The sequence below is a fragment of the Camelus bactrianus genome, chromosome 8 (genome assembly GCF_048773025.1).
Source record: "Camelus bactrianus isolate YW-2024 breed Bactrian camel chromosome 8, ASM4877302v1, whole genome shotgun sequence".
Classification (NCBI taxonomy): domain Eukaryota; kingdom Metazoa; phylum Chordata; class Mammalia; order Artiodactyla; family Camelidae; genus Camelus; species Camelus bactrianus.
The window spans coordinates 90,859,334-90,874,880 of NC_133546.1; positions in this window are offsets into that span (position 1 = coordinate 90,859,334).

Below are 15,547 nucleotides of genomic sequence, written 5' to 3' on the forward strand. Positions count from 1 at the left end.
AAACATCCTCCACCCACTCGGGCGCGTTACGGATTTCTGAGTGTGGCGAGGTTCCGTCCGCATTCTACAGCGCCTGGGATTACCTAGGAGCCATTCGCGTGACTTCCCCGAGTGTCTCCTAGTTGGGCTGCCGGGGAAAACCGTGGGTTGGCCTGGAAATGCAGGTAGCATCTAGTGCCTCCCCCTGGACAGATGAGGAAATTAGCGGTCTTCCTCCTGCCAGGGAAAACCTGTGACACCAGGCAGCTGTGTGGAGGGCGGCCCCAAACTTCCCCACGCACTCGACCCCGTTCCAGAATTCTTAGTGTGGCGAGGTTCCGTCCTCTCTCTGCAGCAGCTGGGATCTCCTAGGAGCCATGCGCGGGTCTTCCCCGAGTTACTCTTAGTGCGGGCTGCCGGGGAATGGCGGGGGTTTGGCTGGAAATGCTGGTAGCATCTACTGCCTCCCACTGGACAGATGAGGTAATTAGCGGACTTCCCCCTGCCAGGGAACACCTGTGACAACAGGCAGCTGAGTGGAGGTAGGCCAAAACCTCCCCCACCCACTCGGCCTCGTTCCGGAATTCTGAGTGTGGCGAGGTTCCGTCTTCGTTCTGCAGCGCCTGGGATTTCCTAGGAGCCCTCCGCCTGTCTTCCCCGAGTGTATCATAGAGCGGGCTGCCGGGGAAAGGCGAGTGTTGGGCTGGAAATGCAGGTAGCATCTAGTGCCTCCCCCTGGACTGATGAGGTAATTAGCGGAATTCCCCATGCCAGGGAACACATGTGACACCAGGCAACTGCGTGGATGGCGACCCCAAACATCCAACACCCTCTCGACCCCGTTCCGGAATTCTTAGTGTGGCGAGGTTCCGTCCTCTGTCTGCAGCGCCTGGGATCTCCTAGGAGTCCACCGCCTGTCTTCCCCGAGTGTCTCCTATTGCGGGCTGCCGGGGAAAGTCGGGGGTTGAGCTGGTAAATCAGGTAGCATCTAGTGCCTCCCCCTGGACAGATGAGGTAATTAGCGGACTTCCGCCTGCCAGGGAACACCTGTGACACCAGGCAGCTGCGTTGGGGGCGGCCCCAAATCTCCCCCACACACTAGGCCGCGTTCCGGAATTCTGAGTGTGGCGAGGTACCGTCCTCTGTCTGCAGTGCCTGGGATCTCCAAGGAGCTCTCCGCGTGTCTTCCCCGAATGGCTCTTAGTGCGGTCTGCCGGGGAAAGGCGGTGGTTGGGCTGGAAATGCAGGTAGCATCTAGTGCCTCCCCCTGGAAAGATGAGGTAATTATGGACTTCCAACTGCCAGGGAACACCTGTGACACCAGACAGCTGCGTGGAGGTCGGCCCCAAACTTCCCCAGCCACTCGGCTGCGTTCCAGAATTCTGAGTGTGGCGATGTTCCGTCCTCTGTCTGCAGCGCCTGGTTTCTCCTAGGAGTCCTCAGCTTGTCTTCCCCGAGTGTCTCCAAGTGCGGGCTGCCGGGGAAAGGCGGTGGTTGTGCTGGAAATGCAGGTAGCATCTAGTGCCTCCCCCTGGAAAGATGAGGTAATTAGCGGACTTCCCACTGCCAGGGAACACCTGTGACACCAGGCAGCTGCGTGGAGGTCGGCCCCAAACATCCCCCACCCACTCGACCCCGTTCCGGAATTCTTAGTTTGGCGAGGTTCCGTCCTCTGTCTGCAGCGCCTGGGATCAACTAGGAGTCATCCGCGTGTCTTTCCCGAGTGTCTCTTATTGCCGGCTGCCTTGGATAGGCGGGGGTTGGGCTGGAAATGTAGGTAGCATCTAGTGCCTCCCCCTGGACAGATGAGGTAATTAGCGGAATTCCCCCTGCCAGGGAACACCTGTGACACCAGGCATCTGTGTTGAAGTCGGCCCCAAACCTCCCCACCCACTCGACCGTGTTCCGGAATTCTGAGTGTGGGGAGGTTCCATCCTCTGTCTGCAGCGCCTGGGATCTCCTAGAAGCCTTCCGCGTGTCTTCCACGAGTGTCTCCTCATGCGGGCTGCCGGGGAAAGGCAGGGGGTCTGGAAATTCGGGTAGAATCTTGTGCCTCCCCCTGGAAAGATGAGGTAATTAGCGGACTTCCCACTGCCAGGGAACACCTGTGACACCAGGCAGCTGCGTGGAGGTCGGCCCCAAACTTCCCCACCCACTGGGCCGCGTTCCAGAATTCTGAGTGTGGCGAGTTTCCGTCCTCGGTCTGCAGCGCCTGAGATCTCCTAGGAGCCCTCCGCCTGTCTTCCCCGAGTGTATCCTAGAGCGGGCTGCCGGGTAAATGCGGGGGTTGGGCTGGAAATGCAGGTAGCATCTAGTGCCTCCCCCTGGACAGATGAGGTAATTAGCGGACTTCCCCCTGCCAGGGAACACCTGTGACACCAGGCAGCTGCGTGGAGGTTGGCCCCAATCCTCCCCCACACAATCGGCCGCGAACCGGAATTATGAGTGTGGCGAGGTTCCGTCCTCTGTCTGCAGCGCCTGGGATCTCCTAGGAGCCCTCCGCGTGACTTCCACGAGTGTCTCCTAGTGCGGGCTGCCAGGGAAATTCGGGGGTTGGGCTGGAAATGCAGGTAGCATCTAGTGCCTCACCCTGGACACATGAGGTAATTAGCGGAATTCCCACTGCCAGGGAATAACTGTGACACCAGGCAGCTGCGTGGAGGGTGGACCCAAACCTACCCCATCCACTCGGCAGCGTTCCGGAATTCTGAGTGTTGGGAGGTTCCGTCCTCTGTCTGCAGTGCCTGGGATCTCCTAGTAGCACTCCGCGTGTCTTTCTCGAGTGTCTCATACTGCGGGATGCCGTGGAATAGTTGGGGTTGGGCTGGAAATGCAGGTAGCATCTAGTGCCTCCCCCTGGACAGATGAGGTAATTAGCGGAATTCCCCGTGCCAGGGATCACCTGTGATACCTGGCAGCTGCGTGGAGTGCGGCCCCATACCTCCCAAACCCACTAGGGCACGTTCCGGAATTCTGAGTGTGGCGAGGTTCCGTCCTCTGTCTGCTGCACCTGGGATCTCCTAGGAGCCCTCCGCGTGTCTTCCCCGATTGTTACCTAGTGCCGGATGCCTGTAAATGCGGGGGTTGGGCTGGAAATGCAGGTAGCATCTAGTGCCTCCCCCTGGACAGATGAGGTATTTAGCGGTCTTGCTCCTGCCAGGAACACATGTGACAACAGACAGCTGCGTGGAGGGCGTCCCCAAACCTCCCCCACCTACTCGGCCGCGTTCCGGAATTTTGAGTTTGGGGAGGTTCCGTCCTCTGTCGGCAGCGCCTGGGATCTCCTAGGAGCATTCCGAGTGACTTCCCCGAGTGTCTCCTAGTGCGGGCTGCCAGGGAAAGGCTGGGGTTGGCCTGGAAATGCAGGTAGCATCTAGTGCCTCCCCCTGGACAGATGAGGTAATTAGCGGACTTGCCCGTACAAGGGAACACCTGTGACACCTGGCAGCTGCTTGGAGGGCGGCCCCAAACATCCTCCACCCACTCGGGCGCGTTACGGATTTCTGAGTGTGGCGAGGTTCCGTCCGCATTCTACAGCGCCTGGGATTACCTAGGAGCCATTCGCGTGACTTCCCCGAGTGTCTCCTAGTTGGGCTGCCGGGGAAAACCGTGGGTTGGCCTGGAAATGCAGGTAGCATCTAGTGCCTCCCCCTGGACAGATGAGGAAATTAGCGGTCTTCCTCCTGCCAGGGAAAACCTGTGACACCAGGCAGCTGCGTGGAGGGCGGCCCCAAACCTCCCACATCCACTAGGCCGCGTTCCGGAATTCTGAGTGTGAGGAGGTTCCGTCTTCTGTCTGCATCGACTGGGATTTCCTAGGAGCCCTCCGCCTGTCTTCCACGAGTGTCTCTTATTGCGGGTTGACGGGAAAACGCGGGGGATAGGCTAGAAATGCAGGTAGCATCTAGTGCCTCCCCCTGGACAGATGAGGTTATTAGCGGAATTCTTCCTGCCAGGGAACACCTGTGAAAATAGGAAGCTGCGTGGAGGGCGGCCCGAAACCTCCCCCACCCACTCGACCGCGTTCCGGAATTCTGAGTTAGGGGAGTTTCCGTCATCTGTCTGCAACGCCTGGGATCTCTTAGTGGCCTTCCGCGTGTTTTCCACGAGTGTCTCCTAGTGCGGGCTGCCGGAAAGAAGCAGGGGATAAGCTAGAAATGCAGGTAGCATCTAGTGCCTACCCCTGGACAGATGAGGTAATTAGCGGAATTCCCCCTGCCAGGGAACACCTGTGACACCAGGCAGCTGCGTGGAGTGCGGCCCCAAACCTCCCCCACCCACTCGGCCGCTTTCCGGTATTCTTAGTGTTGGGAGGTTCCGTTCTCTGTCTGCAGCGCCTGGCATCTCCTAGGATCCCTCCGCGTTTCTTCCCCAAGTGTATCCTACTGCGGTGTGCCGGGGAAATGCGGGGGTTGGGCTGGAAATACAGGTAGTATATAGTGCCTCCCCCTGGACAGGGGAGGTAATTAGCGGACTTCCCCCTTGTAGTTAACACCTGTGACATGAGGCAGCTGCGTGGAGGGCGGCCACAAACCTCTCCCACCCACTCTGCCTCGTTCCTGAATTCTGAGTTTGGGGAGGTCCGTACACTTTCTGCAGCGCCTTGGATTTCCTAGGAGCCCTAAATGTGTCTTCCCCTAGTGTCTCCTAGTGCGGGCTGCCGGGGAAATTTGGGGATTGGGCTGGAAATGCAGGTAGCATGTAGTGCCTCACTCTGTACAGGGGCGGTAATTAGCGGATTTCCCATCAACGGAACACATGTGACACCACGCAGCTGCGTGAAGGGCGGCCCCAAACCTCCCACACACATTCGGTCTCGTTCCGGAATTCTGAGTGTGGGGAAGTCAAGTCTTCTGTCTGAAGCGCGTGGTATTATCTAGGAGCCCTCCAGGTGTCTTCCTGTGTGTCTCCTAGTGCGGGCTGCTGGTGAAAAACGGTCGTTGGGCTGGAAATGCAGGTAGCATGTAGTGCCTCCCTCTGTACAGGGGCGGTAATTAGCGGTTTTCCCATCGAGGGAACACATGTGACACCACGCAGCTGCATGAAGTGCGGCCCCAAACCTCCCACACACATTCAGACTCGTTCCTGAATTCTGAGTGTGGCGAGGTTTCGTCCTCTGTCTGCAGCGCCTGGGATCTCCTAGGAGTCATCCGCGTGTCTTCCCCGAGTGTCTCTTATTGCGAGCTGACTGGGATAGGCGGGGGTTGGGCTGGAAATGTAGGTAGCATCTAGTGCCTCCCCCTGGACAGATGAGGTAATTAGCGGAATTCCCCCTGCCAGGGAACACCTGTGACACCAGGCATCTGCGTGTAAGGCGGCCCCAAACGTCCCCCACCCACTCGACCGTGTTCCGGAATTCTGAGTGTGGGGAGGTTCCGTCCTCTGTCTGCAGCGCCTGGGATCTCCTAGGAGCCTTCCGCGTGCCTTCCATGAGTGTCTCCTAGTGCGGGTTGCCGGGAAAACGCGGGGGATAGGCTAGAAATGCAGGTAGCATCTAGTGCCTCCCCATGGACAGATGAGGTAATAAGCGGAATTCCCCCTGCCAGAGAACACCTGTGACACCAGGCAGCTGTGTGGATGGCGGCCCAAAACCTCCCGCACCCACTCGGCCGCGTTCCGGAATTCTGAGTGTGGCGAGGTTCCATCCTCTCTCTACAGAACCTGGGATCTCCTAGGAGCCATCCGCGTGTCTTACCAGAGTGTCTCCTAGTGCGGGCTGCCGGGGAAAGCCGGGGGGGCCTGGAAATGCAGGTAGCATCTAGTGCCTCCCCCTGGAAAGATGAGGTAATTAGCGGACTTCCCACTGCCAGGGAATACCTGTGACACCAGGCATCTCCGTGGAGGTCGGCCCCAAACCTCCCCCACCCACTCGGCCACGTTCCAGAATTCTGAGTGTGGCGAGTTTCCGTCCTCGTTCTGCAGCGCCTGGGATCTCCTAGGAGCCCTCCGCCTGTCTTCCCCGAGTGTATCATAGAGCGGGCTTCCGGGGAAAGGCGGGTGTTGGGCTGGAAATGCAGGTAGCATCTAGTGCCTCCCCCTGGACAGATGAGGTTATTAGCGGAATTCCTTCAGCCAGGGAACACCTGTGACAATAGGAAGCTGCGTGGGGGGCGGCCCCAAACCTCCCCCTCCCACTCGACCGCGTTCCGGAATTCTGAGTTAGGGGAGGTTCCGTCATCTGTCTGCAGCGCCTGGGATCTCCTAGGAGCCTTCGCGTGTATTCCACGAGTGTCTCCTAGTGCGGGCTGCCGGGAAGACGCGGGGGATAGGCTAGAAATGCAGGTAGCATCTAGTGCCTCCCCATGAACAGATGAGGTAATTAGCGGACTTCCGCCTGCCAGGGAACACCTGTGACACCAGGCAGCTGCGTGGTGTGCGGCCCCAAACCTCACCCACACACTAGGACGCGTTCCGGAATTCTGAGTGTAGCGAGGTTCCGTCCTGTGTATGCAGCGCCTTGGATGTCCTAGGAGCCCTCCGTGTGTCTTCCCTGTGTGTCTCCGAGTGCGGGCTTTGGGGAAAGACGGGGGGGGGCTGGAAATGCAGGTAGCATCTAGTGCCTCCCCCTGGAAAGATGAGGTAATTAGCGGACTTCCCACTGCCAGGGAATACCTGTGACACCAGGCAGCTCCGTTGAGGTCGGCCCCAAACCTCCCGCACCCACTCGACCGTGTTCCGGAATTCTGAGTGTGGCGAGGTTCCGTCCTCTGTCTGCAGCGCCTGGGATTTCCTAGGAGCCCTCCGCCTGTCTTCCCCGAGTGTATCATAGGGCGGGCTGCCGGGGAAAGGCGAGTGTTGGGCTGGAAATGCAGGTAGCATCTAGTGCCTCCCCCTGGACTGATGAGGTAATTAGCGGAATTCCCCATGCCAGGGAACACATGTGACACCAGGCAACTGCGTGGATGGCGACCCCAAACATCCAACACCCTCTCGACCCCGTTCCGGAATTCTTAGTGTGGCGAGGTTCCGTCCTCTGTCTGCAGCGCCTGGGATCTCCTAGGAGTCCACCGCCTGTCTTCCCCGAGTGTCTCCTATTGCGGGCTGCCGGGGAAAGTCGGGGGTTGAGCTGGTAAATCATTTAGCATCTAGTGCCTCCCCCTGGACAGATGAGGTAATTAGCGGACTTCCGCCTGCCAGGGAACACCTGTGACACCAGGCAGCTGCGTTGGGGGCGGCCCCAAATCTCCCCCACACACTAGGCCGCGTTCCGGAATTCTGAGTGTGGCGAGGTACCGTCCTCTGTCTGCAGTGCCTGGGATCTCCAAGGAGCTCTCCGCGTGTCTTCCCCGAATGGCTCTTAGTGCGGTCTGCCGGGGAAAGGCGGTGGTTGGGCTGGAAATGCAGGTAGCATCTAGTGCCTCCCCCTGGAAAGATGAGGTAATTAGCGGACTTCCAACTGCCAGGGAACACCTGTGACACCAGACAGCTGCGTGGAGGTCGGCCCCAAACATCCCCAGCCACTCGGCCGCGTTCCAGAATTCTGAGTGTGGCGATGTTCCGTCCTCTGTCTGCAGCGCCTGGTTTCTCCTAGGAGTCCTCAGCTTGTCTTCCCCGAGTGTCTCCAAGTGCGGGCTGCCGGGGAAAGGCGGTGGTTGTGCTGGAAATGCAGGTAGCATCTAGTGCCTCCCCCTGGAAAGATGAGGTAATTAGCGGACTTCCCACTGCCAGGGAACACCTGTGACACCAGGCAGCTGCGTGGAGGTCGGCCCCAAACATCCCCCACCCACTCGACCCCGTTCCGGAATTCTTAGTTTGGCGAGGTTCCGTCCTCTGTCTGCAGCGCCTGGGAGCAACTAGGAGTCATCCGCGTGTCTTTCCCGAGTGTCTCTTATTGCCGGCTGCCTTGGATAGGCGGGGGTTGGGCTGGAAATGTAGGTAGCATCTAGTGCCTCCCCCTGGACAGATGAGGTAATTAGCGGAATTCCCCCTGCCAGGGAACACCTGTGACACCAGGCATCTGTGTTGAAGTCGGCCCCAAACCTACCCCACCCACTCGACCGTGTTCCGGAATTCTGAGTGTGGGGAGGTTCCATCCTCTGTCTGCAGCGCCTGGGATCTCCTAGAAGCCTTCCGCGTGTCTTCCACGAGTGTCTCCTCATGCGGGATGCCGGGGAAAGGCAGGGGGTCTGGAAATTCGGGTAGAATCTTGTGCCTCCCCCTGGAAAGATGAGGTAATTAGCGGACTTCCCACTGCCAGGGAACACCTGTGACACCAGGCAGCTGCGTGGAGGTCGGCCCCAAACTTCCCCACCCACTGGGCCGCGTTCCAGAATTCTGAGTGTGGCGAGTTTCCGTCCTCGGTCTGCAGCGCCTGAGATCTCCTAGGAGCCCTCCGCCTGTCTTCCCCGAGTGTATCCTAGAGCGGGCTGCCGGGTAAATGCGGGGGTTGGGCTGGAAATGCAGGTAGCATCTAGTGCCTCCCCCTGGACAGATGAGGTAATTAGCGGACTTCCCCCTGCCAGGGAACACCTGTGACACCAGGCAGCTGCGTGGAGGTTGGCCCCAATCCTCCCCCACACAATCGGCCGCGAACCGGAATTATGAGTGTGGCGAGGTTCCGTCCTCTGTCTGCAGCGCCTGGGATCTCCTAGGAGCCCTCCGCGTGACTTCCACGAGTGTCTCCTAGTGCGGGCTGCCAGGGAAATTCGGGGGTTGGGCTGGAAATGCAGGTAGCATCTAGTGCCTCACCCTGGACACATGAGGTAATTAGCGGAATTCCCACTGCCAGGGAATAACTGTGACACCAGGCAGCTGCGTGGAGGGTGGACCCAAACCTACCCCATCCACTCGGCAGCGTTCCGGAATTCTGAGTGTTGGGAGGTTCCGTCCTCTGTCTGCAGTGCCTGGGATCTCCTAGTAGCACTCCGCGTTTCTTTCTCGAGTGTCTCATACTGCGGGATGCCGTGGAATAGTTGGGGTTGGGCTGGAAATGCAGGTAGCATCTAGTGCCTCCCCCTGGACAGATGAGGTAATTAGCGGAATTCCCCGTGCCAGGGATCACCTGTGATACCTGGCAGCTGCGTGGAGTGCGGCCCCATACCTCCCAAACCCACTAGGGCACGTTCCGGAATTCTGAGTGTGGCGAGGTTCCGTCCTCTGTCTGCTGCACCTGGGATCTCCTAGGAGCCCTCCGCGTGTCTTCCCCGATTGTTACCTAGTGCCGGATGCCTGTAAATGCGGGGGTTGGGCTGGAAATGCAGGTAGCATCTAGTGCCTCCCCCTGGACAGATGAGGTATTTAGCGGTCTTGCTCCTGCCAGGAACACATGTGACAACAGACAGCTGCGTGGAGGGCGTCCCCAAACCTCCCCCACCTACTCGGCCGCGTTCCGGAATTTTGAGTTTGGGGAGGTTCCGTCCTCTGTCGGCAGCGCCTGGGATCTCCTAGGAGCATTCCGAGTGACTTCCCCGAGTGTCTCCTAGTGCGGGCTGCCAGGGAAAGGCTGGGGTTGGCCTGGAAATGCAGGTAGCATCTAGTGCCTCCCCCTGGACAGATGAGGTAATTAGCGGACTTGCCCGTACAAGGGAACACCTGTGACACCTGGCAGCTACTTGGAGGGCGGCCCCAAACATCCTCCACCCACTCGGGCGCGTTACGGATTTCTGAGTGTGGCGAGGTTCCGTCCGCATTCTACAGCGCCTGGGATTACCTAGGAGCCATTCGCGTGACTTCCCCGAGTGTCTCCTAGTTGGGCTGCCGGGGAAAACCGTGGGTTGGCCTGGAAATGCCGGTAGCATCTAGTGCCTCCCCCTGGACAGATGAGGAAATTAGCGGTCTTCCTCCTGCCAGGGAAAACCTGTGACACCAGGCAGCTGCGTGGAGGGCGGCCCCAAACCTCCCACATCCACTAGGCCGCGTTCCGGAATTCTGAGTGTGAGGAGGTTCCGTCTTCTGTCTGCATCGACTGGGATTTCCTAGGAGCCCTCCGCCTGTCTTCCACGAGTGTCTCTTATTGCGGGTTGACGGGAAAACGCGGGGGATAGGCTAGAAATGCAGGTAGCATCTAGTGCCTCCCCCTGGACAGATGAGGTTATTAGCGGAATTCTTCCTGCCAGGGAACACCTGTGAAAATAGGAAGCTGCGTGGAGGGCGGCCCGAAACCTCCCCCACCCACTCGACCGCGTTCCGGAATTCTGAGTTAGGGGAGTTTCCGTCATCTGTCTGCAACGCCTGGGATCTCTTAGTGGCCTTCCGCGTGTTTTCCACGAGTGTCTCCTAGTGCGGGCTGCCGGAAAGAAGCAGGGGATAAGCTAGAAATGCAGGTAGCATCTAGTGCCTACCCCTGGACAGATGAGGTAATTAGCGGACTTCCCCCTGCCAGGGAACACCTGTGACACCAGGCAGCTGCGTGGAGTGCGGCCCCAAACCTCCCCCACCCACTCGGCCGCTTTCCGGTATTCTTAGTGTTGGGAGGTTCAGTTCTCTGTCTGCAGCGCCTGGCATCTCCTAGGATCCCTCCGCGTTTCTTCCCCAAGTGTATCCTACTGCGGTGTGCCGGGGAAATGCGGGGGTTGGGCTGGAAATACAGGTAGTATATAGTGCCTCCCCCTGGACAGGGGAGGTAATTAGCGGACTTCCCCCTTGTAGTTAACACCTGTGACATGAGGCAGCTGCGTGGAGGGCGGCCACAAACCTCTCCCACCCACTCTGCCTCGTTCCTGAATTCTGAGTTTGGGGAGGTCCGTACACTTTCTGCAGCGCCTTGGATTTCCTAGGAGCCCTAAATGTGTCTTCCCCTAGTGTCTCCTAGTGCGGGCTGCCGGGGAAATTTGGGGATTGGGCTGGAAATGCAGGTAGCATGTAGTGCCTCACTCTGTACAGGGGCGGTAATTAGCGGATTTCCCATCAACGGAACACATGTGACACCACGCAGCTGCGTGAAGGGCGGCCCCAAACCTCCCACACACATTCGGTCTCGTTCCGGAATTCTGAGTGTGGGGAAGTCAAGTCTTCTGTCTGAAGCGCGTGGTATTATCTAGGAGCCCTCCAGGTGTCTTCCTGTGTGTCTCCTAGTGCGGGCTGCTGGTGAAAAACGGTCGTTGGGCTGGAAATGCAGGTAGCATGTAGTGCCTCCCTCTGTACAGGGGCGGTAATTAGCGGTTTTCCCATCGAGGGAACACATGTGACACCACGCAGCTGCATGAAGTGCGGCCCCAAACCTCCCACACACATTCAGACTCGTTCCTGAATTCTGAGTGTGGCGAGGTTTCGTCCTCTGTCTGCAGCGCCTGGGATCTCCTAGGAGTCATCCGCGTGTCTTCCCCGAGTGTCTCTTATTGCGAGCTGACTGGGATAGGCGGGGGTTGGGCTGGAAATGTAGGTAGCATCTAGTGCCTCCCCCTGGACAGATGAGGTAATTAGCGGAATTCCCCCTGCCAGGGAACACCTGTGACACCAGGCATCTGCGTGTAAGGCGGCCCCAAACGTCCCCCACCCACTCGACCGTGTTCCGGAATTCTGAGTGTGGGGAGGTTCCGTCCTCTGTCTGCAGCGCCTGGGATCTCCTAGGAGCCTTCCGCGTGCCTTCCATGAGTGTCTCCTAGTGCGGGTTGCCGGGAAAACGCGGGGGATAGGCTAGAAATGCAGGTAGCATCTAGTGACTCCCCATGGACAGATGAGGTAATAAGCGGAATTCCCCCTGCCAGAGAACACCTGTGACACCAGGCAGCTGTGTGGATGGTGGCCCAAAACCTCCCGCACCCACTCGGCCGCGTTCCGGAATTCTGAGTGTGGCGAGGTTCCATCCTCTCTCTACAGAACCTGGGATCTCCTAGGAGCCATCCGCGTGTCTTACCAGAGTGTCTCCTAGTGCGGGCTGCCGGGGAAAGCCGGGGGGGCCTGGAAATGCAGGTAGCATCTAGTGCCTCCCCATGGAAAGCTGAGGTAATTAGCGGACTCCCACTGCCATGGAATACCTGTGACACCAGGCAGCTCCGTGGAGGTCGGCCCCAAACCTCCCCCACCCACTCGGCCGCGTTCCAGAATTCTGACTGTGGCGAGTTTCCGTCCTCGTTCTGCAGCGCCTGGGATCTACTAGGAGCCCTCCGCCTGTCTTCCCCGAGTGTATCATAGAGCGGGCTGCCGGGGAAAGGCGGGTGTAGGGCTGGAAATGCAGGTAGCATCTAGTGCCTCCCCCTGGACAGATGAGGTAATTAGCGGACTTCCCCATGCCAGGGAACACATGTGACACCAGGCAACTGCGTGGATGGTGGCCCCAAACCTCCCACACCCACTCGACCCCGTTCCGGAATTCTTAGTGTGGCGAGGTTCCGTCCTCTGTCTGCAGCGCCTGGGATCTCCTAGGAGTCCACCGCCTGTCTTCCCCGAGTGTCTCATATTGCGGGCTGCCGGGGAAAGGCGGGGGTTGGGCTGGAAATGTAGGTAGCATGTAGTGCCTCCCCCTGGACAGAGGAGGTTATTAGCGGAATTCCTCCTTCCAGGGAACACCTGTGACAATAGGAAGCTGTGTGGAGGGCGGCCCCAAACCTTCCCCACCCACTCGACCGCGTTCCGGAATTCTGAGTTAGGGGAGGTTCCGTCATCTGTCTGCAGTGCCTGGGATCTCCTCGGAGCCTTCCGCGTGTCTTCCACGAGTGTCTCCTAGTGCGGGCTGCCGGGAAGACGCGGGGGATAGGCTAAAAATGCAGGTAGCATCTAGTGCCTCCCCATGGACAGATGAGGTAATTAGCGGACTTCCGCCTGCCAGGGAACACCTGTGACACCAGGCAGCTGCGTGGAGTGCGGCCCCAAACCTCACCCACACACTAGGCCGCGTTCCGGAATTCTGAGTGTAGCGAGGTTCCGTCCTCTGTATGCAGCGCCTTGGATGTCCTAGGAACCCTCCGTGTGTCTTCCCTGAGTGTCTCCGAGTGCGGGCTTTGGGGAAAGCCGGAGGGGGTCTGGTAATGCAGGTAGCATCTAGTGCCTCCCCCTGGAAAGATGAGGTAATTAGCGGACTTCCCCCTGCCAGGGAATATCTGTACACCAGGCAGCTCCGTGGAGGTCGGCCCCAAACCTCCCACACCCACTCGGCCGCGTTCCAGAATTCTGAGTGTGGCGAGTTTCCGTCCTCGTTCTGCAGCGCCTGGGATCTCCTAGGAGCCCTCCGCCTGTCTTCCCCGAGTGTATCATAGAGCGGGCTGCCGGGGAAAGGCGGGTGTTGGGCTGGAAATGCAGGTAGCATCTAGTGACTCCCCCTGGACAGATGAGGTAATTAGCGGACTTCCCCATGCCAGGGAACACATGTGACACCAGGCAGCTGCGTGGAGTGCGGCCCCAAACCTCACCCACCCACTCGGCCGCTTTCCGGAATTCTGAGTGTGGGGAGGTTCCGTTCTCTGTCTGCAGCGCCTGGCATCTCCTAGGATCCCTCCGCGTTTCTTCCCCGAGTGTATCCTACTGCGGTGTGCCGGGGAAATGCGGGGGTTGGGCTGGAAATATAGGTAGTATATAGTGCCTCCCCCTGGACAGGGGAGGTAATTAGCGGACTTCCCCTTTGTAGGGAACACCTGTGACATGAGGCAGCTGCGTGGAGGGCGGCCACAAACCTCTCGCACCCACTCTGCCTCGTTCCTGAATTCTGAGTGTGGGGAGGTCCGTACACTTTCTGCAGCGCCTGGGATTTCCTAGGAGCCCTAAATGTGTCTTCCCCTAGTGTCTCCTAGTGCGGGCTGCCGGGGAAATTTGGGGATTGGGCTGGAAATGCAGGTAGCATGTAGTGCCTCACTCTGTACAGGGGCGGTAATTAGCGGATTTCCCATCAACGGAACACATGTGACACCACGCAGCTGCGTGAAGGGCGGCCCCAAACCTCCCACACACATTCGGTCTCGTTCCGGAATTCTGAGTGTGGGGAAGTCAAGTCTTCTGTCTGAAGCGCGTGGTATTATCTAGGAGCCCTCCAGGTGTCTTCCTGTGTGTCTCCTAGTGCGGGCTGCTGGTGAAAACGGTCGTTGGGCTGGAAAAGCAGGTAGCATATAGTGCCTCCCCCTGGATAGTGGAGGTAATTAGCGGATATCCCCTGCAAGGGAACACATGTGACACCAGTTAGCTGTGTGGAGGGCGGCCCAAATCCTCCCCAACCCACTCGGCCGCATACCGGAATTCTGAGTGTGGGGAGGTTCCGTACTCTGACTGCAGCGCCTTTGATCACCTAGGAGCCCTCCGCGTGTATTCGCCGAGTGTCAACTTGTGGGGGTGGCAGGGAAATCCTGGTGTTGTCCTGGAATTTCAGGTAGCATCTAGGGACTCCCCCTGGACAGGAGAGGTTAAAGCGGAATTCCCCCTGACATGGAACACCTTTGACACCAGGCAGCTGATTGGAGGGCGGCCCCAAACCTCCCCCACCCACTCGGACGCGTTCCGGAAATCTGAGTGTGTAGGTTCCGTCCTCTGTCTGCAGCGCCTGGGATCTTCTAGGAGCACTCCGCGTGACTTCCCGGAGTGTCTACTTGTGCGGGCTACAATGAAAATCCGGGGGTTGTGCTGGAATAGCTGGTAGCATGTAGTGCCTCCCCCTGAACAGGGAAGGTAATTAGCGGAAGTCACCCTGCCTGGGAACACCTGTGACAAGAGGCAACTGCGTGGCGTGTGGCCCCATACCTCCCACACCCATTCGGGCTTGTTCTGGAATTCTGAGTGTGGAGAGGTCCCGTCTTCGGTCTATAGCGCCTGGTACCACCTAGGAGCCATCCCCGTGTCTTCCCGGGTGTCTCCTAGTGCGGGATGCCGGGGAAATTTGGGGGTTTGGCTGGAAATGCAGGTAGAATGTAGTGCCTCCCTCAGGACCGGGGAGGTTATTAGCGGATATCCCCTGCCAGGGAACACCTGTGACACCAGGCAGCTGCGTGGAATCCGGGCCCAAACATTTCCCACCCAATCGGCCACGTTCCGGAATTCTGAGTGTGGGGAGGTTTCGTCCTCTGTCTGCAGTGCCTGGGATCTCCTAGGAGCCCTCCGCGTGTCTTCCACAGTGTACCTTTTTGCGGGGTGCCGGGGAAATGCGGGGCTTGGGCTATAAATGCAGGTAGCATCTAGTGCCTCCCCATGGACAGGGGAGGTAATTAGCGGCTTCCCCCTGCCAGGGAACACATGTGATACCAGGCAGCTTCGTGGAGGGTGGCCCCAAATCTCCCACACCCACTCGGCCGTGTTCCGGAATTTTGAGTGTTGGGAGGTCCGTACACTGTCTGCAGAAAATGGGATATTCTAGGAGCCCTCCGCGTTCCTTCCCCGAGTGTTTCCTATTGCGGGCTGCCCGGAAATACGGGGGTTGTGCTGGAAAAGAAGGTAACATGTAGTGTCTCCCCCTGGACATGGGAGGAAATTATCGGAATTCACCCTGCCAGGAAACACCTGTGACACCAGGCAGCTGTGTACAGGGTGGTCCCAAACATCCCCCACCCACTCGGCAGCATTCCGGAATTCTGAGAGTGGGGAAGTTCCGTCCTCTGTCTGCAGTGCCTGGGATCTCCTAGGATCCCTCCGCGTGTCTTCCCCGAGTGTATCCTAGTGCGGGGTGCCGGGGAAATGCGGGGGTTGGGCTGGAAATACAGGTAGTATATTGTGC